We start from the raw sequence: 23,647 nt of genomic DNA, 5'->3' as shown, positions 1-23,647 counted from the left end.
GCTGTCCAACACTTCCTATTGTAAGACCCTATTTTCAGATGCTTATCCTTTTGCCAAATTATTATGCTGAAATTTTCCATGCTGGGTGTCTGCCTCAGTCAACCTCACTTTTTTTTGCTAAGTTTCAGCTTAAAAAAAAAAAAAAATCAGCCATATACAAGAACAAGATTAGGGGAAAAATAAGTTTTGCTCATGTTAAAAAAAAATCGTAGTAGTTTCACTGAGAAACTATTGCCTCCAGGCTTTGGAGCAAGGGTTTGAAATTTGGTTGAGGTAGGGAGAGTGTCACCCTCGTCTTAGAGCTGCACCTTTTGTAGTCACCATGGATGTCCACCCAAATTTCACCAAGTTAAGTGCCTCTTATAAATAAATAAATAAATAAATAATCACAGCTTGCACATGCTCATTAGAGACTTGCCAGAGTTTGGAAGCTAAATTCTCTGAAGATCCCAGTTGCATTCCTCATGCTCCATCCCCTTAGAGCTGCCTTGTGCCAACTGGACTGAACATATGCCATTCCCACAGAGTGACTGAGCATGCTCCATACTAGCAACGCAAATGTTGAGCAGGTGTTTCTCTGCAATTGCTCCTCCTCGTTTCTGCAGTACTGGGCACAGGAATTAAGAGCTAAGATGGTCTCGTCTCTCCTTTCAATGCCACTGTCTGCTGCACCGAGACAACACAGAAGAAAAGGAGAAAGCAACCACACCGGAATATGGAGTGCTGATGACAGTGGGAAGGGCTCAGGAGCTGGTGGGAATGGTAGGGGTAAACAGGACCAAAAAGGTGGTATTAGCAAGCATATGGGGGATTAGGGCCTAAACTGTGGAGAAGAAGGGAACTAGAGTGGAGCACAAGGAACAGAAGAATCTAACCACTCGAGCACATTCCTTTTCAGAACCTAGAACTGAATCAGAGTCTCTACATTCATCTGCTTTGACAAAAAGTTGTGTAACCCAAAATGTGTCCACATCTAGAACAGCAGCCTATTAATGGTACCAGTTATTAAATTAGCTCAAAGTGGTAGAAGTCTATGCTGTGGATGTAAAGGGCCAAACCCTGAAGATGACCTAAATTGGGGTCAATGTAGTTCCACATCACAGAATTTCTGAGGGGTTTTAAAGCTTTTTTAAATTCAGAAATTATGTAAAAACATGTTAAAAGAACATTTAAAGTTGTAAAGTAAGCACTTAAAAGTTAGCAAATGTTAGAATTAAGGCTATGCAATTTTGATTTGACGCCCTTGTACAAGCATTATGATACAGCCGATTACCTGACCACATACTTCTTCCCCACAGGACCCTTGCGTCATTCAATGAATGGGCCATATGATCTTTAGGTGGCACTCAGCCTTGAGTACTGGCACCACTGCTTGTGAACACATACCGAGGCACTCACGGTGTCAGATGACAGTTTAGATTTGTTTATTTTTGTTGGCATGATTCATGAGTTTTCATGACCAAATGAAGGCGCTGAGATGCTGCCCGTCTAGACTGTTAGGCCACTGTTTCAGGTAAAATCCTCCCCCCCCATTAAACACCCAGTCCCTGACCACTTGACAAACAGTCAAGTTTATCTTCAGCAGTGATACCATGTTAAAACATTGATTTTAATATCTTCTTGGCTGCTTTAACTACTCCTCCCTTTGGCTACCTACTCTTACTTTGGCCAACACTGGTGTAGATATGCATAACATGACTCTCTTATTCTGACATGTTTCCATGAGCAGGGAAATATTTACTAATGTTGGCATTTAAAGTATCATCACTGGCTAGTGAGTTAGCACCCAGCTATATAAGAGGGCGAGTTCATTGCTTCAGACTCTCCACAAACTCAGATATCACTGTAATTTACGTCACAATTTTAAGATTTTATGTGCCATCATAACAGCTACAGACTTTCATTAAAACATCAGAAAGAAAACACTGAAAAACCATGAAAGGATTGTCCTTTCATCCCTGACTAGTACTTTGTCTCCCCATACAACAGGGCAGGTATCACTGCAGGCAATACTACTTTAATAGGTCTTCAATATTAGCAGCATGTTAAGCAGCTAATGAACTCAGCTAAATATTTTCTGTTCCTTATAGACTGCTGGAGAAACGTGAAAATATTGTTTGAGAGTTCCATAAGGTCTTCTTTCCAGTAAGTGTTATGTTCACATGGTCATTTTTAAACAGCTATAATCCAAAAGTCACTTGCAGAATTTAATCAGATGTAAATATTGTTAGTCCTCCCCAACATTAATCAGAAAAGTGAAAATGCTTTCCTAACTCAAAGTAGGGAGGTAGGTGAGGAGAGTGTTAAATTAACGAGGCTCATAACACCCACATGAAACTTTAACTACAAAGTCACAACCAAATCATCTGTAAATTTTCCACATTTACACATTTTGATTCTGACCCTAGAAGCCCACCTACATCAAATGGCACCTCAATTAAGTCAGCTAGTATGTGCAGGAACTTGCACCATCTGGGGAGCTCTTCATTATTGTGAAAATATCCTACTTTTTCAATGTGATATATGCAAAAGTTAATCTCATTAAAATATTTTAAAGATTCAACTCAGAAAAATTAATGTAAAAACTAGGGCTGTCAATTACAGTTAACACATGTGATTAACAAAAAAATTAATCACAATTAGAAAAATTAGTCATGATTAATCAGTGTTAATTGCAGTGTTAAACAATAAAATACCAATTGAAATTTATTAAAATATGTTTGGATGTTTTTCTACATTTTCAAATATACTGATTTCAATTACAACAAAGCGTACAGTGCTCACTTAATATTATTTTTGAACATTTTACAGTGCAAATATTTGTAAACAAAGAAATACTGTAGTATGTTTCAATTCACCTCATACAAGTACTATAGTGCAATCTCTATGATGAAAATGCAACTTACAAATGTAGATTTTTTTTTGTTGTTACAAAGCGGCACTCAAAAACTTTAGTGCATCTGGTACATAAATATCTTGCGACGCTGGCTACAACAGTGCCTTGCGAATGCCTGTTCTCACTTTCAGGTAACTTCATAAACAAGAAGCAGGCAGCTTTATCTCCTGCAAATGTAAACAAATTTGTCTTAGCGACTGCCTGAACAAGAAGTAGGACTGAGTGGACTTGTAGGCTCTAAAGTTTCATATAGTTTTATTTTTGAATGCAGTTATTTTTTTGTTCCCAAATCTACATTTCTAAGTTCAACTTTCATGATAAAGAGATTACACTACAATACTTGTATTAAGTGAATTGAAAAATACTGCCGTATATATTTGTTCACTAGCCCATTCATTTATAAGCCGACCTCCAAGATGGTTAGGTAAAAAGAGCAAAAAATGTATCACCCTTTCATAAGCCAACCCTATATTTCAGGGGTTGGCAGACTTTGGCTCTCCCTGCCCATCAGGGTAAGCCACTGGTAGGACATTGTTTACTTGGAGCATCTGCAGACATGGAGGCCCTCAGCTCCCTGTGGCCGAGGTTCGCTGTTCCCAGCCAATGGGAGGTGCGGGAAGTGACTCACTGGCTGAGAACAGTGTACCGCGGCCACAGAGAGCTGAGGGCCTCCATGCCTGCAGAAGCTCCAGGTAAACAAAATGGCAACGTATTAGATATTCAATTCAATGATTTCATAGAGTTTAAAATCATCAAATTTTGGTGTAGATCTGTTTATAAGCCGACCCCCGCTCTTTGATGCATGACTTTTTTTATCAAAAATATGCAGCTTATGAATTAGTATACACGGTATTTTTATTTTTTATAGTGCAAATATTTGTAATAAAAAATATAAAGTGAGCACTGTACACTGAACACTGTATTCTGTGTTATTATTGAAATCAATATATTTGAAGATGTAGAAAACATCTCAAAATATTTAAATGTACTCTATCATTGTTTAATCATGCAATTAAATGGAATTCATTATTTTAAATCACTTGACAGCCCTAGTAAAAACATATTTTTCACATGGATGCTATGAAAAGAAAAAAAATTCAATGAGGCCTTGATCCTTCAATCAAGATCCATGTGTGCAGAAGTTTACTCACTCAGCCCATATTGACATTAGTGGTGCTCAGCATGGATGCCAGGATCTGCCCAGAAGAATAAGATTGCAGGAGCAGGGCCTTCATTTCTTCTCTGGTTCTAAAGCATTTATTCTGATTAGAAGAGCAATTTGCTGCACAGTTTTCAAAACAAACAAAACAATCAATAAATATATTCTAAGTGCTGTCATTGTCCAAAAGACTGCAGTTTTCCAAACAGGCATTAAAGTTTTTCCTTCTGATGTTTACATTAACAACTTCTAAGAATAACTGAGCATGAGAACCAAAAGAGTCTACAATTAAATAAGTGGTCATTTAGCTTAGGTCACAGTTTCATATTCTGAACTACAGTGTTGACAAAAGCCATGTTTCTTATTTGTATCTTTTGTTAAGCACTATACTGCACACGTCAAATCTGGCAAAAGTTAGCACACTCCATTGTGAATGACAATTACCGCCAATATCTAAACTTAAATTGTATGCAACATGCTGTAAATTTTAATAAAACTTCTCACAAATTTAGGGAATCCATCATCATGGCAAATCCCAAAGGGACACAGTCTCACAAACTGAGCTCCACCTGGATCACTCTCTGGCAAGGTGCTTGAGGTGGTCTGATTGTATATTCAGTTTATGTCCATCACTGGCAATCTTGCCTTGCCACTAAAGATTTTGACACCTATGCAATTATTGGTCACATAGGAGCATTTACTGGTGTACACACTTCAGAATTTGTTGATCCTCTGTTCTGTTAATGTATCCATATCAAGAAAGCCACTGAAACTAAACAAGTGCTGATGGAGGCGGTTGCTGGATTTGACTTCAACTATCTCATTTTTGATCTCGTTCTTGATATGCAACAGCTGACGAAGATGACAAGAATCAGAAACATGAAGTGTTCTTCATCCTTCCACGTTTCACTTCCATACAACGGAGTTGGTATAACTGTGGCTCTTTAGATCGACAATTTTGTAGCAAACTTGATGTCACAACATCCCCACAGTGGACCCTGAGGGTCCGAAACATGGCACAGCTGCAGCTACACACACATCCGTATCTTTTGGGTAACCTGACTGATGATGAAAAAATACCACCAGAAGGTTATCCACTGCAGATGGTTAGGATTCCATCAGCACTACTGCCTATAATGAGGAATGCCACATCCAATTCAGCTACATGGAAGTAAGTTATTTCATAAAACAGAGAAGCAAATGTGTGCAGCCAACATATGCTTAACGTTTTCCTAATTTTTCCACAATTGTAATGTTTAGTAAGATGTATACAATTAAACATTTCCCTATTATGCTTTTCATAACTCCGCCAACTTCCCATTTGTTAATAAATTTAAAGTTACATATCTAGAAACCTTGGATAAATACCAGTAAGGAATTGCAGTAACATCTCTCAATAATATACTCCAGGGATTGGCAATCTTTGGCCTGAGGCCCGCCAGGGTAAGCCGCTCCAGGCCAATGGGGGCAGCGGGAAGCAGCGTGAACCCAGGGATGTGCTGGCCGCCGCCCCCTGCCACCCTCCTTGGCCTGGGACGGCAAACTGTGGCCAGTGAGAGCCACGATCAGCCGAACCTGCTGGTGTGGCAGGTAAACAAACCAGCCCAGCCCACCAGGTGGCTTTCCCTGGCAGGCCATGGGCCAAAGGTTGCCGATCCCTGATATACTCCATAAAACCATCTTCAGAACGCTTACTGAAAATAATATAAAGCATAAAATATATTGTACATGTTTACTGTTAATACTGTAAACACCACTAGGTAATCAGACAATTAAGACATGCAGACTATCAAATCTGAAGTTGCAAATTCCCATAGACAAGTGATCAGTAAAATACACTTTCCAGACTAACTCCACCTTCAAGTATTTTAGAAATATTTCAGTATAACTGAAAATTATTGAAATTATTACTTAACTATGCCACATAATTCAGTACATCTCCCATGCACACAGAGAGATGTTGCCATATAAGTTGGGTCTCAGTGTTCATTTTCTGAACAGACCAGGATGGATAAAAATCAATGATTTTTTTTAAAAAAAATCAGATTCTTTTATTTAAATCAGATTTTTTTGATAAAATGCTCTCTCAGGAAAAAACCTATCTAAAGATAGTTTTAGATAGGATACATTATAGCTCAGAGATATCTCGTCATGGAATAGGTATTATAAATTCTAATTCTATAGTATGAGACAATATATTCATGTAATGTTTAAGGAAAGTTGAGAGTTCCAATAGTTCATGGATTGGGGACCCAACTTTATGGGGTTCCAGGGGCTTCTGTATAGATTAACTGAAGTAATCTTTCTATCTACCCAATGGGACTCAGTGCTCAGTCTAGAAGATACCATTAGAGACACTTAGTTTTGCAGTTCTCATACTGTGGATTTGTGTCTTCAGAGATAACATGCTTGTTAACAACAAAAAATGTTTTTAAAATAAATAAATAAATATACAGAGGTGAGAAACAGACCTCAACCCTATTGTCCCTCTGCAAATTTGTGTACACAGAGTCAATCCCTTACCTCTCTAAAACTGCAGTGTTTCAAAAAGTTCAATGAACAGTAGATTGTGGGGGGGTGGGGTGGAACAGAACTGGACAAGCTTGTGTGCAAAAAACAGTGCAACAAAGAAATGCAAGGCCTAGTTGCCTGAATGAAACAACATCATGAGAAGTGTTCCTTCTCAGAAGGAAGCTGTGTTGAAGATGATGAAAGGAACATGTCTGAACATGCAGGATCTTCAGGTTGCTAAACTTTTTTATTTCATACTTCTTTCATAAAGACTGCCCGTCTTCCTTCTAATTTTGAATTCTTCTGTTTGAGCAAAAACTATAGTTGTTACTCTATGGTACACCTCTACCTCGATATAATGCTGTCCTTGGGAGCCAAAAAAAAATCTTACGGTGTTGTAGGGGAAACAGCATTATATCTAACTTGCTTTGATCCACTGGAGTGTGCAGTCTCGCCCCCCCAAGCACTGCTTTACTGTGTTATATAAATGTGTGTTACATCGGGTCGCATTATATCGAGGTAGAGGTGTACTATCATTTTAGATGCAGTTGTGATAAAAAATACATAGCTGAAATAGGCAGATCTTCCTTTTACAAATTCACCTTTAAAGTAGTACTGAGTGTCAGTGAATACAATGAGTAATACCAAATGAGCAGTATGGTAATAATAATTAAACAACTGCATTGACTTATTTTGTCTAGGAGAATCCATCCTCTACAGGATTCTGAAGACTATCCACCTTCAAGATCAGCATTATTTTCTATAGTTTCAGATATCAGAGGGGTAGCCGTGTTAGTCTGGATCTGTAAAAGCAGCAAAGAATCCTGTTGCACCTTATAGACTAACAGACGTTTTGGAGCATGAGCTTTCGTGGGTGAATACCCACTTCCTCAGATGCATGTAGTGGAAATTTCCAGCAGGCAAGCTAGAGATAATGCAATATGCAGGCAAGCTAGAGATAATGAGGTTACTTCAATCAGGGAGGATGAGTCCCTGTTCTAGCAGTTGAGGTGTGAAAACCAAGAGAGGAGAAACTGGTTTTGTAGTTGGCAAGCCATTCACAGTCTTTGTTTAATCCTGAGCTGATGGTGTCAAATTTGCAGATGAACTGAAGCTCAGTTTCTCTTTGGAGTCTGGTCCTGAAGTTTTTTTGCTGCAGGATGGCCACCTTAAGGTCTGCTATAGTGTGGCCAGGGAGGTTGAAGTGCTCTCCTACAGGTTTTTGTATATTGCCATTCCTAATATCTGATTTGTGTCCATTTATCCTTTTCCGTAGAGACTGTACAGTTTGGCCGATGTACATAGCAGAGGGGCATTGCTGGCATATGATGGCGTATATTACATTGGTGGACGTGCAGGTGAATGAACCGGTGATGCTGTGGCTGATCTGGTTAGGTCCTGTGATGGTGTCGCTGGTGTAGATATGTGGGCAGAGTTGGCATCGAGGTTTGTTGCATGGATTGGTTCCTGAGCTAGAGTTACTATAGTGTGGTGTGCAGTTACTGGTGAGAAGATGTTTCAGGTTGGCAGGTTGCCTGTGGGCGAGGACTGGCCTGCCACCCAAGGCCTGTGAAAGTGCAACAGGCTAATAATGTTGAAATTGCAAAATACTTCCGTAACAATCACTTTACAACAGCTGCTCTGAAAAAAAAAGTGGGACGAACCAAGTTAACTCTCCCACAAGACATGTGATGGAACTCAGTAGTGGACTGTTTTGAGCACTGTATGAGGAACTGGCCTAATCTGACGACAGTTTGTGAACAAAATCGTGAAAAAATGTATGGAACTGTCACAGCCAAAGTTCTGAACATTGGTCTTAAGAGAAATGTTGAATACATGCTGAGTACCCTGAAGCCTATTTCTGTAGCGTTGAACAAAATGCAGGGAAATAGCTGTTTTATTGCTGACGCTGTTGAAAACTGGAAAGAACTCAGGGAGATCTTAAAAAGAGAAATACGCAATGACAGAGTTAAATTACAAGCACTAAAAAAAAATGGGACAAGCACTATTTCTCTCTCATTTTCTTGCAAATATTCTCAATATTCGGTACTAGCGTCAAACCTTAACTGCTGAAGAGGAGGAGCTGGCTTCGACATGGACATCCAGCAATCATCCCTCCATAATGCCAACTATAATATACTTCAGAGCTAAGGGTGAACCATTCAAGAAATATATGTTTGCTGATGATGTTTCAAAGAAAGTCACACCAGTGAACTGGTGAAAGTCACTTAAGCACTTGAATTCAGAGACTGTTGAAGTGATAATCTCACTTAACAGCAGTAGCTTCTTCTGTCGGTGTAGGAAGAATATTTTCTTCCTTTAGACTAATTCATTCCAAATTGAGAAATGGTTTGGGAACTGAAAAAGCAGGAAAGCTTGTTTTTCTTTTCCAGATCATGAAGAAACAGAAAAATGAAGGTGAAGACAACTGAGTTCGCAGCAGAAGCCAATATTTTAAGCTTCTCATGTTGACCTGGCTGATGTAGTTAAATGAAATATTAAAAAAAAAAAAAAAAGACTATTTTAATTACAAACAATCTTAACAAAAACAAACCAGATTTTAAAGACGTGAATGTTTAAATAAATTCAAAAATTCATATGCTTGTTTTGTTATAATATTATATGTTTGCTGTGAAGAAAAAAAATCCAGAATACATATTAGTTTTAGTTAAATAAAACAATTTTAATGTCTGTCTGGTGATGGTCTCCTCCTAATACACCATGGCAAGAAAATCCTCCAAAATATTAATGATTAACCTGTTGAACTGTAGATAGTTCACCTCCCAATGACTTCATAAATATCTGCTTCAATTACCTTTGGTAAATGAAATAACCAATTATTCATTTTCTGATATAGCTGTAAAACTAAACTGAAAAGTTTTCAAAATAAATCACTTAAAATATATGTAGTGGGTACCCTTAAAAATGAAACCTACATCTATCTGAGTTGTGAAGAATATGTATTAAGGTTGTAACAGGGGTTGGCAAACTACGGCATGCATGCCAAAGGTGGCACGCAAGCCAATTTTTGATGGCACTCAGCAGTGGGCTGAGTGGCTAGCCCACCGCTGCTCTGGGGTCCGGCTGCTGCCCCGTTGCCAGCCGGGGTCCTGGCTGCCGGCCCGGGGACCCCCAGGGAACCCCAGGCTGGCAGTGGGCTGAGCAGGCCGGCAGCTGAGACCCCGGCTGGCAGGAGCCGGTGGCTGGAACCCTATAGTGGCAGCGGGCTGAGCCGCTCAGCCAGCTGCCTGCCTGGGTTTCCATTCACTCAGCCGGCGGCGGGCTGAGCAGCTCAGTAAGCTGCCAGTCTGGGATGCCGGCAGCTCTCAGCGGGGTGCCAGCAGCACTCAACCTGCTGCTGGTCTAGGGTTCCGGCTGTCGGCCCCACTCAGCCTCCTGCCTGCCTGGGTGAGAAGAACCCCAGGCTGGTAGCGGGCTGAGCAGTGCCGGCGGCCGGGATCCCGGCTGGCAGGAGCTGGGGAAAGGAACCCCAGACCGGCAGTGGGCTGAGCAGGGCCTGGGATCCTTGTCTGGGGTTCCAGCGCGCTGAGTGGGGCTGGTGGCTGGAACCCCAGACAAGGATCCCAGGCAAGGATCACACTAAATTGATAAGATCTGCATTTTAATTTTATTTTAAATGAACCTTCTTAAATATTTTAAAAACCTTATTTAGTTTCAATACAATAATTGTTTATTTACATAATATAGACATAGAGAGAGACCTTCTACAACCGTTAAAATGTATTACTAGCACGCAAAACCTTAAATTACAGTGAACTTGGCACACCACTTCTGAAAGGTTGCCGACCCCTGGGTTAGATCAACCAACAAGAATGCACTTTTATGTAGGAATCTATGATTAAATCAAGTCTTCCTGACTAGTGTTTTAAATCAAATCCACCTTGTTGGGAGCCCAGCTCTGAAGGCAGAGTCACCATCAGCACTAGTGGAGAAGTAAGGATGGCATGGTATGGTACTGCCATCCTTACTTCTGCGCTGCTGCCTGCAGAGCTGGGCCCTCAGCCAGCAGCAGCCGCCGCTCTCCAGCTGCACAGCTCCAAGGGCAGTAGTGCAGAAGTAAAGGGTGGCATGATATCGTATTGCCACCCTTACTTCTGTGTTGCTGCTGGTGGAGCGCAGAAGTAAGGATGGCAACACTGCAACCCCTCTAAAATAACTTTGTGACACTCCCCCCCCCCCCCCCCCACACACACAAAATTCCCTTTTGGGTCAGGAACCTCAATTTGAGAAACACTGGTCCCCATGAAATCTGTATAGTATAGGGTGAAAGAGACCAGATTTCACGGTCTGTGATGTGGTTTTCATGGTCATAAATTTGGAAGGGCCCTAGTTATGATAATGACGACAATTAGAAATATCACCAGCCCTATTACATTTCAGTGATAGCTGTACAAACTTATATTTTGTTTTACCAGACAGTTGTTGTGATGCTTTGAGGCCACAAAGAAATCCAATTTTATGTCTTGAATGCAAATATTCCAAAGTGGTCATTTTAACGTGCTGATGGTATCATTGGTTATCCCTGTTTCTATGATAACGGCACCATTTGACTGCTCACACTTTATCTTGAAGAAGACACAATAAGCCTTCAAATGATGTACGATGTGCATGTGTGTAGAGAGGATACATTAAGTTGATCAAATCAGTGGTGTCTGCCACTCACCTAACATTTATCACAACCACTGTACAAAAAAGGGAAATGACCAGAAGTTTCTTTTTAATACATGTTCATACTATTGGGGATTTATATTTCTTAGCATAATGAAAACATAAATCCACATATTTTACAGTTTTCATGTTTTTTTCTGTATCATATATTACAAAAAAGTAAATAAAGAATAAAACAAATGGAGTGTGAGCCATTTTTTTCCACAGCATTTTATCAGAACTGATAAAAGCTCGTCTTTAGGACATGTCTCTATACACACATAATGGGTGGGAAACAAGGTATTCAAAGCAAAGGAAGAATAAAAACTTAACAGAGTGGATTAGAGACAAAGATAGGCAGACTGAAGCTCTCGTGTTTATTTTAACAGGAGGGGAAGTGCAAAAAATATAGAAAGCATATAAAAATTGCTGCAGAAGTCTTTTTTTCCTGGACTGCATTCATAAAAAGAAATGTCTGATTTCTTTTGCCGCTTTCTGTCAACAGTCTACTGCCACTTCCCAGGCATCTAAACCCTACAGCAACTAAGAATATGGATAGCAATCTCTACACTGGACTTCAGAAAGTCCACAACAATCACAATTCAGGTTTTTAATAAAGTGCTCTAAGAATCTTCTCATTGTCATACAACCAATCTTCCATTTTTATATGATACTGTCAAACTACTGAACTATGATTACAGTGTTATGTTGGTCATTGTAAGACAGTACATAAGGGTAAAAAAAAAAATCCCAGCTTGTTGGATCAACTTATTCGGTAAAACTTGACACATGATTTTATGAAGTCTACTTACTATGCAAATTATATTTGCAAGCAATTGAACTTTACTGCACTAATTCTATCGTTTTTAAAAACTTGTTTTAAATTTTGGAAAAGGTCTGCTCACCTGTTGGATCTGGGTCAATTAAAACATTCAGTAAGCTGAAGAGCAGACATATGTAGTGGGATCTATCAGGTCTAACATATATACAAGAGGGGACAGAATCAAGGAAAAAGATTAGTATTTTACTTCTCTTTTTCCCTTAAAGACCCAGTGTTACAAAAATTTTGGATTATAATACCTATACCAGCATCATACATTTCTTCTTTATCCAGAATATGTATGCACTCTTCAACTTTAGCCTACTTCTTTCAGTCTTTCAAGTGGCAAACTTCTGAAATCTAAGTGCCTGGTAAAACAGTGGTTCTCAACCAGATGTACATGTACACTTGGGGGTACTCAGAAGTCTTCCGAGGAGTACATCAACTCATCTACACATATGCTTAGTTTTACCACAGGCAACATAAAAAGAACTAGCAAATCCAGTACAAACTAAAATTTCATGCCATCACTTGCTTATAATGCTCTATATACTATACACTGAAATGTAAGTACAATATTTATATTCCAATTGATTTATTTTATAATTCTTTAGCAACAATTAGAAAGTAAGCAGTTTTTCAGTAACAGTGTGCTGTGACACTTGTATTTTTATGTCTCATTTTGCAAGCAAGTAGTTTAAGGTATGTCTACACTACCGGCCGGAACCACGAGTAGTGATCGATTTATCGAGGATCGATGTATCACATCTCATCTAGACACGATACATCGATCCCCGAACACGCTCCCTGTTGACTTCGGAACTCCACCAAGGCGAGAGGCGGAAGCGGAGTCGACAGAGGGAGTGGCAGCCGTCAATCCCGCGCTGCGAGGACGCAAAGTAAGTCAACCTAAGTCAATCTAACATACATCAACTTCAGCTATGCTATTCTCGTAGCTGAAGTTGCATATCTTAGATCGATCCTCCTCCCCTTCCAGTGTAGAGCAGGCCTAAGTGAGGTGTAACTTGGGGGTACGCAAGGCAAATAAGATGCCTGAATGGGGAACGGTAGTCTAGAAAGATTGAGAGCCATTGCATCAAAATGTTAACATCAGAACCCCATCTTCTAAGTATTGATTGATACTAGAATGAGGCTACAGCCAAGATGCCTGCTTATTCTTCATGAAGTAGACAGAACAGGACATTCAATACCACAGACATTTCTGCATCTATGTCAGCCTATAATTTGTTCAATTTAGGACAGATATGTGACAAATTTGCAGACAGTTGCTGGCATCTTCAGCATTTGCTCTCCTTTGCAAGACCTGCTTTAAATAAATTATCTGAGGTTCAGCAGAATCTATTGAGGATCTTGTTCTGAAAATAATTTTGAGAAAGCACTTCTGACAGTCAAATAAATTTCTGCCCCAGCCTCCAGGAGGGATTTTTATTTTGTCTAACTCTCTCCTCATTTAGCTGTAATCCCTCACACACATGAATTGGCATTTGACATCTATTTGCATGCAATCTCAGCAAAACAGTTATCATCAGTCTTTCACAAGAAAGCCTCATTTCCCATATTCTTGATGCAGACAGATAGCACAAAATATATATCGTTTTTAAAATGTGGAACATGCAGAAGATATGTATTACACAGCCACTAAAAGGGCACCTTCAACTGAAAAAAAGTAACCAACCTCTGATTGTTTGCTACTATTTGTTGCTGAAAAACAAACATCCAATATTAGTCTGGTTACACTGACCTAGGCAACTTTACTGCTTCCGCTGTATAATTGCCCACTTGGTTTTTGTGAGCCTTCTACACACCAAAGGGGGGGGGGAATATAACTGCAAACGCACAAACATTGGCAGACATTTTTGTTTTATACATTTGGGTCATTACCCCCAATGAAAAGTTCAAAAGGTGCCCAAGAAAAAAATAATATGGAGACTGATACACAAAAAGGAAACCTCTCCATAGGGTTTATTCTCCATTATGTATGTTTTATTGGATTATTTGACAAAAATCTATGTCTTTCTTGATATATTCAAGCTGGACACATTACGTGGTTCAACTACAACAAGAAATTATTCCAGATTCTTAATATTAATTAAAGCTCATCTTACATTTTTGGAAAGATGTTTCTAAAAGTAAAAAGGTCACTAGACTTAACTACAGTAAAGCATGAGAAAGTGTACACAACCCATTTAACATACTCAAATTTTATTAAGTTTGGAACTATATTATACTCATTAGTTTTGGACATTCACTAAAACTTACCAGCTTTAGATTTCAAAAAAATGTACTAAGTATAGCAAACATTGAGTTAGTAGTTTGATTGTTGGTTGCTGTAAAAGTAAAAACTTTTTTTAAAAAACCTCAATGTTACTCAACTTAGAGATGTACTGGTTACAAGTACAAGTTTTATTCTCAACTTTTTCTCAGTAAAAATGGTATTAGGAGGTTCATGTTTATTATTGATTGTGTTTCCATATCAAAGGGGGCATAAGATGACACTGACAAGTCCTAACAACACACTACAGGACTCAAAAACCTGACTGGTTTGTATCTGGATGGTGTCTCGCCACCAGAAATATATAGTTTCAGCAGGCCAGACTATAAAGAGGCTACTCAACCTACTTCAAGTCAAGTACAAGTGTAAATCTCTGCAGGATTGGGGCATCTGTCTTGAACTCATGGATCTCAGTTACATCCTAACCAAGTGCACTTAAAGCTACAGGGTTAGCGGAGGCAATATTGAAAATATCATTTGGTCTGCAGAATCTTTATTATCTATGATAATGCAAAAGCAAGAAAGGAATCTTGCCAGATTCCAAGACAAGTTGCTGCTTAGGGGAAAAAACTTATTTGTAAATTGAGAAAAATGTAATATAGAATCACAGACAAACAAAACACTACTTGCTACTTTTATGAAATTGTTTTCAGATTAGAACTGTGTTTTAGGCTTGAAAAAAAACAACTGAGGCATAAAAAGACTTCCTATGCATACTTCAACTTAATACTGACGGATTTTTAGGCCAAGAGAGAGACCATTATGATTACCTATATATGACCTCCTGCATAATACAGGCTACAGAACTTCACCTATTAAGTCCTGCATCATATTCAGTAAATTAACAGCCTGAACTAGAAACATATCAGAACCTGTCTTGATTAATAATTTCTCCAATACCTTCTACCATTATAATACACTACTTTTCTTGGATGCTGAAAATTCTTTGCCAAGACCACCTGTGATAAAATACCCCAATATGAAGTTTTGTTGCAGTTCACCTAAACTAAGAAACCTGCTTTTTAGGAGACTTTCTAGATCAATAAGCATGGACAAGTTTATCAACACCTAGGACAAAGTGTCAGTTTGATAGAATCACTTTTAGCTATACAATTTAGGCTATCAAGACTTTTCAATGTCTCCTACTTCAAGAGCTCCTTCAGCATCTTTTTCATCTTATTTGCAAACCCATAGCCTCAGCGCTTGTCTTCACTGCAAAGTTTACTTGAGCTGTAAATTGAGTGTTGTCCCTAACTCAAGTCCCAACAACACAAAAAAACACTAACTCAAGCTGACTGACTTGATAGGGGCATAGGCTCCAGTTAACAGAACTCTCAGCTGTTAATACAATAAGGCTACATTTACACTACATCCATGATCAACACTCTGAGATCCATCCAGCAGTGGTCAATTTAGCAGGTCTAGTGAAGACCTGCCAAATCAACAGCAGATCACTCTCCAGTCGACCCCTATACTTTAACCCCAACGAAAAGCTTAAGGTAAGCCGACCAGACAGTGCAGACCCCACGGTAACTCGACCTAAGTTGACTCCAGCTACATTATTCACATAGCTGAAGTTGTGAAATGTAGGTCAACTTACCACGGTAGTGTAGACACAGCCTAACACCTGAGTTAGGCAGTGTGACATTTCACAGTGGCCATTCTCATTCTGCCGTAATGACACAGCTTCAGTCAAGTCAATAGTTATTTTTTCTTATAAGCCACCCCACTATTATATAAGGCAGCAAAGATCCCTTGATAATGCACAAGACAGAATAGTAGTGCACCATGCGTGCAACCTCACTATCACAAGTTCAATTCATAACTTAACCTGCAGAATATAAAATGACATGAACAGGAGAGAAGGAGAATTTTTATTTTACAAGTAAAAGCTATAGTTTCACTTTATAATATAGATACTTAAAACACGAAATACAAAACCCATTTTTCTACTACGTTTATAACTCATTTTATAAAATGAACAGAAGCTTTGCAAACAGAAACTTCAGGAGTTTTACTTAGGAAAAGAAAGCTTGTTATGTTATTCTATTGTAAGTAGAAAAAAATCAGTAGTTTAACTACCAAAATAAACTTTTTAAAAAAAGGCATGTTTTCCCTTGTAAGAGGGTTTAATTTAAAAAATACTCAAAATGTAAACTGCTCATATATACCAGTTATAGGCTACCAGTCTAACAATTGACAATTTGTACTTTTTTTTTGTATACTGTATGCCCGAGCTAAAAACAAAGATTCTCCACTGATAGTTGATAAATCAGCAGTGAGATTTGTCCTATTAATGTTTATATAAAATGAAAAATGAAAGTCATTGTAGAAAATCATGCTGACAAAGCTTCAGCAACAAATATTCACTGCATAGCCTACTGTAATAATTAGAAAAGCAACTACCATTTTTAAATGATTCCTCAGTTTAAAATAGGACATAAGACAATTAGCAAATGATGTTAACCGACAATATCATTTAATAATCTCCATAGCGACTTTTACGTAGACTTATAGAAAGATTAGTACAGTGTCTTGCTTTACTTTATTAAGAACCACCTTTAAACCTGGCACATATAGGCCATGCCACTTTTCCAAAGATAAAGGAACTGTACAGTACATTTCTGCAACTTTAAAATACAGTCATTCTTGGGCATATTTAACAGAAGCAAAAAAGGAAAAAAAAATCTTAGCTGGGGAAAAAGCTGATATGGGATTACATGTCATGTCTGAAGGAAGTGTAAACACACCCTCAAATAGCAATTTCAAAACAGCAGCAAAGCATCTACATTAGGCGTAATTAGGGTCTGTCTGCCCCTCTGCTATGTTTGACTGATTGCAGAACACAACACACAGGAGCTCAAGTCCAGCTCTGAGAGAGGCGTCCGGACAGAGCACAACCAGGCCATTGTTACCCCTTCTACGGCCAGAGCCAAACCCGCAGCAGCAGCAGGCTGCAGAGTCAGCATGCCGAAGAGTGGAAAGAGGCGGTGGCAACTCTCCCACCTGCAATGACTTACACCAGAAACAGCCGGACAATAGTTGTGGCCCGCGCAAGCCACCTCCCAGTCACAGACCCGCGCGGCATCACCAGGCAACCCCCACGCCGCCCCCAAACACACGGAGCCCAAGTTCTGCTGTCCGGGAAGGGAGGGAAGGAAGAAGGGGGCACCACGCACCCATCGCCCCCTCCCCAGCCCTTCAGAGGAGCGGCGGGTTCCCCCCCCCCGGCTCAGAGCCTACAAGGAACAGTCACCCCAGCCCAGCCCCCGGTTCCCCCGCCAAGCCCCAGGGCACCGATGCCGTCGCGCCCCTTCGCACCCGGGACCCATCGACCAGCACAGCCCCGCCCGCTTACCGTGCGCTGGGGGGCGGCGGCGGCAGCATGCCCGGCTCCCCCTCGCAATACACGGGGAGGGGCGGGGGCTGCCCGGGACGCCCCCCTCCTCCTGGGTCCGGCGGGGGGACCTGGGAACTGGTCTCCAGGCAGCGCGAGCTCAGACGAGGGGGCGGGGTGGGGGGACTGTAGAGCACAGGGCGCGGCTGTAAAGCGCTTCCGGGATCCGGGCGGGCGGGCGGCCTGGCGTCAAGGGGAGGGGCCCAGCCCGCTCTGCCCAGGCGCCAACATGGCGCTGCCCAGACCGGCTGGCTGCCGGTCCAAATATCGCGAGACTTGACGAGAAAAAGGCCTTCGGCGACGTGCGGCGGGGAGGGGTGGGCCAGGGGCTGTCCGGGCGGCGCAGCGAGTGTTGGGCCAAGAACCCTGGAGCAGGCCCTGGGTTCTGCACGGCGGGGGCCGGCCAGTGCCGCCCGGGGCATGTTAGTTCCAGCCCAGCCAGAAAAATAATCCCGTGAGATTTAAGGCCTCACTCGGTGGAATCGCGGCTCCCGTGTTGGGCCCTGCGGAGCCTGGGGGTCTCGCCGGGTTTTTTTGTTGTTGTTTTTCATTTTATGCTGTGGAAGGGCCGGCAACTCTCTTCCCTGGGGTGTGATACACACCGCCCCGCCCTAGCTGCAGGCCACATGGGCACAGCTGCCTGATGGGGTGGGGTGGGGAGGGGGACCCATGGAACGGGAGGGGTCTAGTTTGCATTCGAGCCAGGAGTAGACTACAGACCGATGCTGGTATAACTACCTGGCTCAGAGGTGTGAACCCCCCTCCCCCCGGGGGACACAGTTACACCAACCACATACACCATGTAGACAGCGCTAGGCCAATGGGAGAGCTGCTTCTGCTGATACAGCTACCACCTCTGGAAGCGGTGGATTAACTAGGCTGAGGGAGAAGATCTCACGTCCACGTAGTAGAGTCTTCGTTAAAGCACTTCAGTGGGGCAGCTGCGCTGCTGTAGCATTGAAGATAAGACAAGCCCGCTGATTATAAGCTGCACTCACCTACATTGGCCAGGACCATCATTTGCTGCTGCACTCAGTACCTTCTGGCCTTGGTGTGTGCATCTGGAAATGAAATCTTTGCAGGCTAACTGAAGTTTATGCAAATTTTGAGTTTGCTTTTAATTAAATCTATCTTGTATCTATTCCATTTGTTGGTCCATTTATACCTCATTAAAGGAAGAAATCCTCTCTGCAACTGTGTTTTAGCCTGGTATGCTAAGTGCAAATGGCACATTTTTAGAAGTTTTTTTCCACACTTTCAGTTTTCACTGGCAGGTTTGGAAATATCATTTTTTGATGTTTCAATTGCATCTTGATTGTTGCAGAATTCCTTAAAGAGCTGATCCAAGTTAATAATTTCCTTCATTCTTTGTACTTCTTTTACAACTCAAGGTTTGGCAAACAAAGCTTCTTATGGAGGCCAATTTCAAACATCATCATGATGTTAGAAGAGGCCCTGAACCAATTATTAATGTACAAATGCAAAGTCATAAAACTTAATGAAGTCTTGCTTTACCTTCACTTTTTGGTGTGGTAGTAGTTTTTCCGTCAGTTGTTTGGCTCTGAATAGAGAAAACAGTCCTCTTTTTATGTTCAACATCTTCATCTTAACATGGGACGTCTATATACACATCAATAATGCATAGTTTTGATTCCTCAAACTTAGTTGAAGACACAAGCCACATTGTGGAAAAAAACATGTAAATGCAGGAATACTCACCATCTTTGGTGAACATTTTCTTTTAAGCTGCTTGGCAAGACTCCCCTAGTGACTTGAAGTTGGCTGCAATTGCTGGCCAGTTTCTCAAAAGTCAGTTGACTGCTGGGTTAAGGGATAGCTAACTTGTATTCAGATGTCACCATACTTCTTTCCATTCAATTTCAACACAAAAAAAAAACCCTGAATTCTCTGAGCTTTGCAGGGACAGAAAAATGGTTGTAAATTTTCAATAAAATCATTTTTGTGTCAACTGATAGCCCACAATACTTGCAAATGTGAGTTTGATTGGCTATGTGTATAGGGAAGTTCATCTCGAATGCAATCATTTTCAGCACATAACAACTGATACTCCAAGTTGTGTTTACCATAGTTCATATTTGCATTATCATCAGAGTATGCAGTAATACAATTCATGTTAAGCTTGTGTTTATCTAGGCTGGTCTTTATAACACAAGGAATGCCTCTTGCAGATTCATCATAGTCTTCATAAAAATTGAGCAACTTGACTGAACACCACGTGATATGGTAAAGTATTGCAAGCACATCAGAAACATCTTTCTGTTCTCTTTACTTGAGGTGTCAGTTGCTATGGCAAAATACATAGGCTGTTTTGATAGTGAGGGCAATAAATCCCATAAACAATTCCTCACAGACTTTGGGACCAAAACATTAGTCACTAATAGCTCTGCCTTGGTTCTTCCACAAGACAATTTATTAACGTAGGAATCCCAAAAATATTTCGCAAGCAAGCATATTGCCATAGTCCATGCTCTTCCAACTAAGGTTGTGTTTAACTGTGTGGTAAATAGCTGCAATTTCACACTCTGCAATTGTGTCTCTTTCAGTGTTTGAAGAGACAAAGAATTTGCTAATATTTGTCAGACCTTTAATTTGTATGTTTTTCTCCTATAAGTTTTGCTTCTATGCCTGATGAATTCATTTGGAATTCATCAGTGAATGTATGGCAGCACAAAGTACAAAAGCTTTTATCAGAATTGCTACTGACAGGTTTTACCCAGCTGTATTTTTCTTCCCATTGACGTTTTTATATAGTCTCTTTCTTCTGTTTAGGCTCAGGACTGTCTGAAGTTCCCACTAATATTGCAAGGCAGCCAGGCTGCTGCATCCGGTCCCACTGGAGCTTTCTCTGTGTGGCTGGATCCGCCCATAGATACAGAGTTGCAGGAACTGAGCCTGGACATGACAAGTTGGAGCGTTCATCCCACTGTCCTGGCCAAATTCCAATATGGAAAATTACATTCGAGATCCCTAAATCTCCTCCCTCCCCTCTGCTGCAGTTGCTATTGCATAATTAGCTCCCCGTTCACATCCCATCCTAAATCACTATACGGTATTGTAGCTGAACGGCTGACATGTTTCACTCTAGAGCAGATGCAGTTTGGAGGTGAATAAAGTCCCTCCTGAGACAAACCCCAATACCCCTTTTTGAAGAGAAACTTCCATGGAGGCCAGTGAGAGTTTTGAGTGAGTGGAGGTTATAGAAATGGTACTGAAAGTAAGGTTGGAAAAGACCTTGGGATCATCCTGAATGGCAAGCACAGGGCATATGTGGAGCTTAGGAAAGGGTTCCTCTTCTACCCTTCCCAGCTGAAGAGCTGCTGGTGCCACTGAAATTTGGCTGTTCACTCTTGGTCCATCTATGGATGGTGGAGTGACTTAGTGCACGGGTTGAAATATGGGATAAAAGGAGTCCGATGCTGATTTAGTATTGGGCAGCCAATTTTTCATGAAAATTACATATGGTCCTTACAACACAGGTCTGTTAGCATCCCAACCATGGGAGAAGCAGGATAGCAGGTGCTGCCCCCAAGGGTGGGAGGCAATGGGGCAGGGTTGTTGCAGAGCAAGCATAACAGAAGTGGTTGGGCCACACCTGAGCAGCCCTGCAACCCCATGCACCAAGTCACAATTCCTGGAATGGGAAGCCAAGCCCAGCACCACAGAACAGGAGCTGCAGAAACTATTTTAGATAATCTCTTATTTAGTGTTATTTTGCATTTGTGGAAAACATGGGGCTCTAGCTGTACTAATAATATTTGTCCACCTATTTATGTTGTGTGCTGTAATGGGGCCAGAGTGTTTGCATAGGCAAAGAGTCATGAGGTTTCTGCTATTGCAGGGTGTATAGTGGACACCTGGGCCCAAAGACATAAAGAACAATTGTGCGAGAAACACAAGATATGGCTTAATTTCTAAAGGACATCAGCCCTCGCTGTCTTGTTCTTGATATAGATCCATACATAGCACTTGTTTGTCCTTAGACTGTGAGCCCTACAGGGTAGGACTGATCCTTCTGGCTTCTCTGGCATGTGCCTCACACTTTCTGCCACTGGGGTTTAGGTTCCTGTTAAAACTGAGGCAAGTTAATTAGTCCCACAATGAATCAGCAACAAAACCAGGATTAGGTATTAGGAGTTCATGCCTTGCTCAGGCACTTAGCCAAAGGGTTCTGACATGTTCACACGGTGTGGACCACATCTTAAAAGGAAAGTTTGTCTTGTTGATCCGCTTCCTCTCCCCTGCAAGAGTGCACAGACCACTTCCTCTCCTATTCATGTGGCAACTACAGCAATTGATTACATGGAAAACTAATATTAGGAAAGCATTGAATATATATTTTAGCTTCTTTTAATGTGATTTAGCAGCTGGAAACAAGGAAAGCTGGTATTGTGTCACCAGCCAGTTCTTCTCAAATAGCTGTTTAAAAGCTAGTGCATTAAACAATGGTCTGAAATATGTTAGTGTGTCTGTTTAAAAAAGTAAAATATATTATACTTTGAAAAAGTAGGCATCAATACTTCATATTAAAACAGGTAACTGAAAGGAGAATGAAATTCACTGTTAAATCTAGTTATAGAAAACCATACTTTCCAGATGAAATTACCCTTGAGTTTATACCTTGAGTTTATTACTTATGGCAGTAATGATCACCAGACTTATAAAGGCCTCAGGTTGGGATTTAAATTCCATATTCTCTTCATTTTTAAGCAGAACAAAAATGTAGTTAGTTCTGCTTCTGTTTCCTTTTACTGAATAGCAGTCTGAAAGACCCATTTTACTATTTTGGAAGAAAGCAATTTCATGCGTGTTCGTGTCTTAGAATTACAGTCAGAAAAGTTACTTGATAAAAATGACATTATACCATTCCATTTTTATTTTCTCTCAATGATTTCCGTATTTACTCCTGGTGAAATTCTGCGCCATTGCACATGCGCAGAACTTATGTCCCCTGCAGATTGCTTTGCTCTCTTGCAGAAAAATGACTCTCTGATGAGGAAGCAAAGGGAAGCCACAAGAACGGTCACACGACTCTTCCTAGCAGTATGCTTCAGGTGCCCAGTGCAGCCAGCAGAGAGGTAAAGCACTGTGGGGCAGGGGCGGAACTGTGGATGACATGGCTGATGTCTCCTGCCCTGCGCCATATTCAACTGATAGTCCCAGCTGGGCTGGGGAGGACGGGACTTCCTCTTTCCCTACACAGCATCTGGGTCCAGGTCACACCGACTCCCAGATTTCTCCCCCAGCTGCAGAAAGTTCTGCAAACTCTGCACCCCCCACTTCCTGCATCCATTGGTCTTCAGCTACAGGGGGAGGGATCCCTGTACAGGGAGCTGCTCCCCCATGCACCAAACCACCACGCATTCAGATGCCATCATACCCAGACTCTCCTGCTGAGCCTCACCCTTCTGCACTCAGAACCCCCCTCCCAATGAGCTCCACTCCCCCTGCACCTGGATCCCCACCCCACTGAGCCCCAACCAGCTGCACCTGGATCCCCACCCCACTGAGCTGCACTCTCCTAGCATCTGGACTGCCCCACTGAGCCCCCCACACCCAGACCCCACACTGCTGAGCCCCGATTACCTTCGCCTGGACTCCCCTGTAGAGTCCCCTTACTGTTGCACTCAGAAGCCCCCAACAAGCCCCTGTGCATCCAAATCCCCCCATACCCAGTCCCACAATGAGCTGCCCGCACCCAGATTGCCCCACACAGAACCCTCTCAACCCACATCTGAATCCTCCCACTCTAACTCCTCCACACTTGAATCCTGCCTTGCTGAGGCAGCAGGTTTAAAACAAATAAAAAGAAGTTCTTCTTCACACAGTGCACAGTCAACCTGTGGAACTCCTTACCTGGGGAGGTTGTGAAGGCTAGGACTATA

The 23,647-nt window shown here is 41.3% G+C and overlaps 1 protein-coding gene across 5 annotated transcripts in view; it reads right to left on the bottom strand.

Annotated features, from left to right (window-relative positions):
- The window catches only part of TAB3 (TGF-beta activated kinase 1 (MAP3K7) binding protein 3), a 70,712-nt gene extending 52,833 nt beyond the window's left edge, over positions 1-17,879 (bottom strand). For all 5 annotated transcript variants that reach the window (XM_050936565.1, XM_050936566.1, XM_050936568.1 and 2 more), the window contains exon 1: positions 17,706-17,879. The gene's annotated coding sequence lies outside the window, so the exon portion shown is untranslated. The remainder of the gene's footprint in view (positions 1-17,705) is intronic.
- Between the last annotated feature and the right edge of the window lie 5,768 nt (positions 17,880-23,647).

Source organism: Gopherus flavomarginatus, chromosome 1 (genome assembly GCF_025201925.1).
Source record: "Gopherus flavomarginatus isolate rGopFla2 chromosome 1, rGopFla2.mat.asm, whole genome shotgun sequence".
NCBI lineage: Eukaryota > Metazoa > Chordata > Testudines > Testudinidae > Gopherus > Gopherus flavomarginatus.
This window is presented reverse-complemented; position numbering and strand designations above follow the sequence as displayed.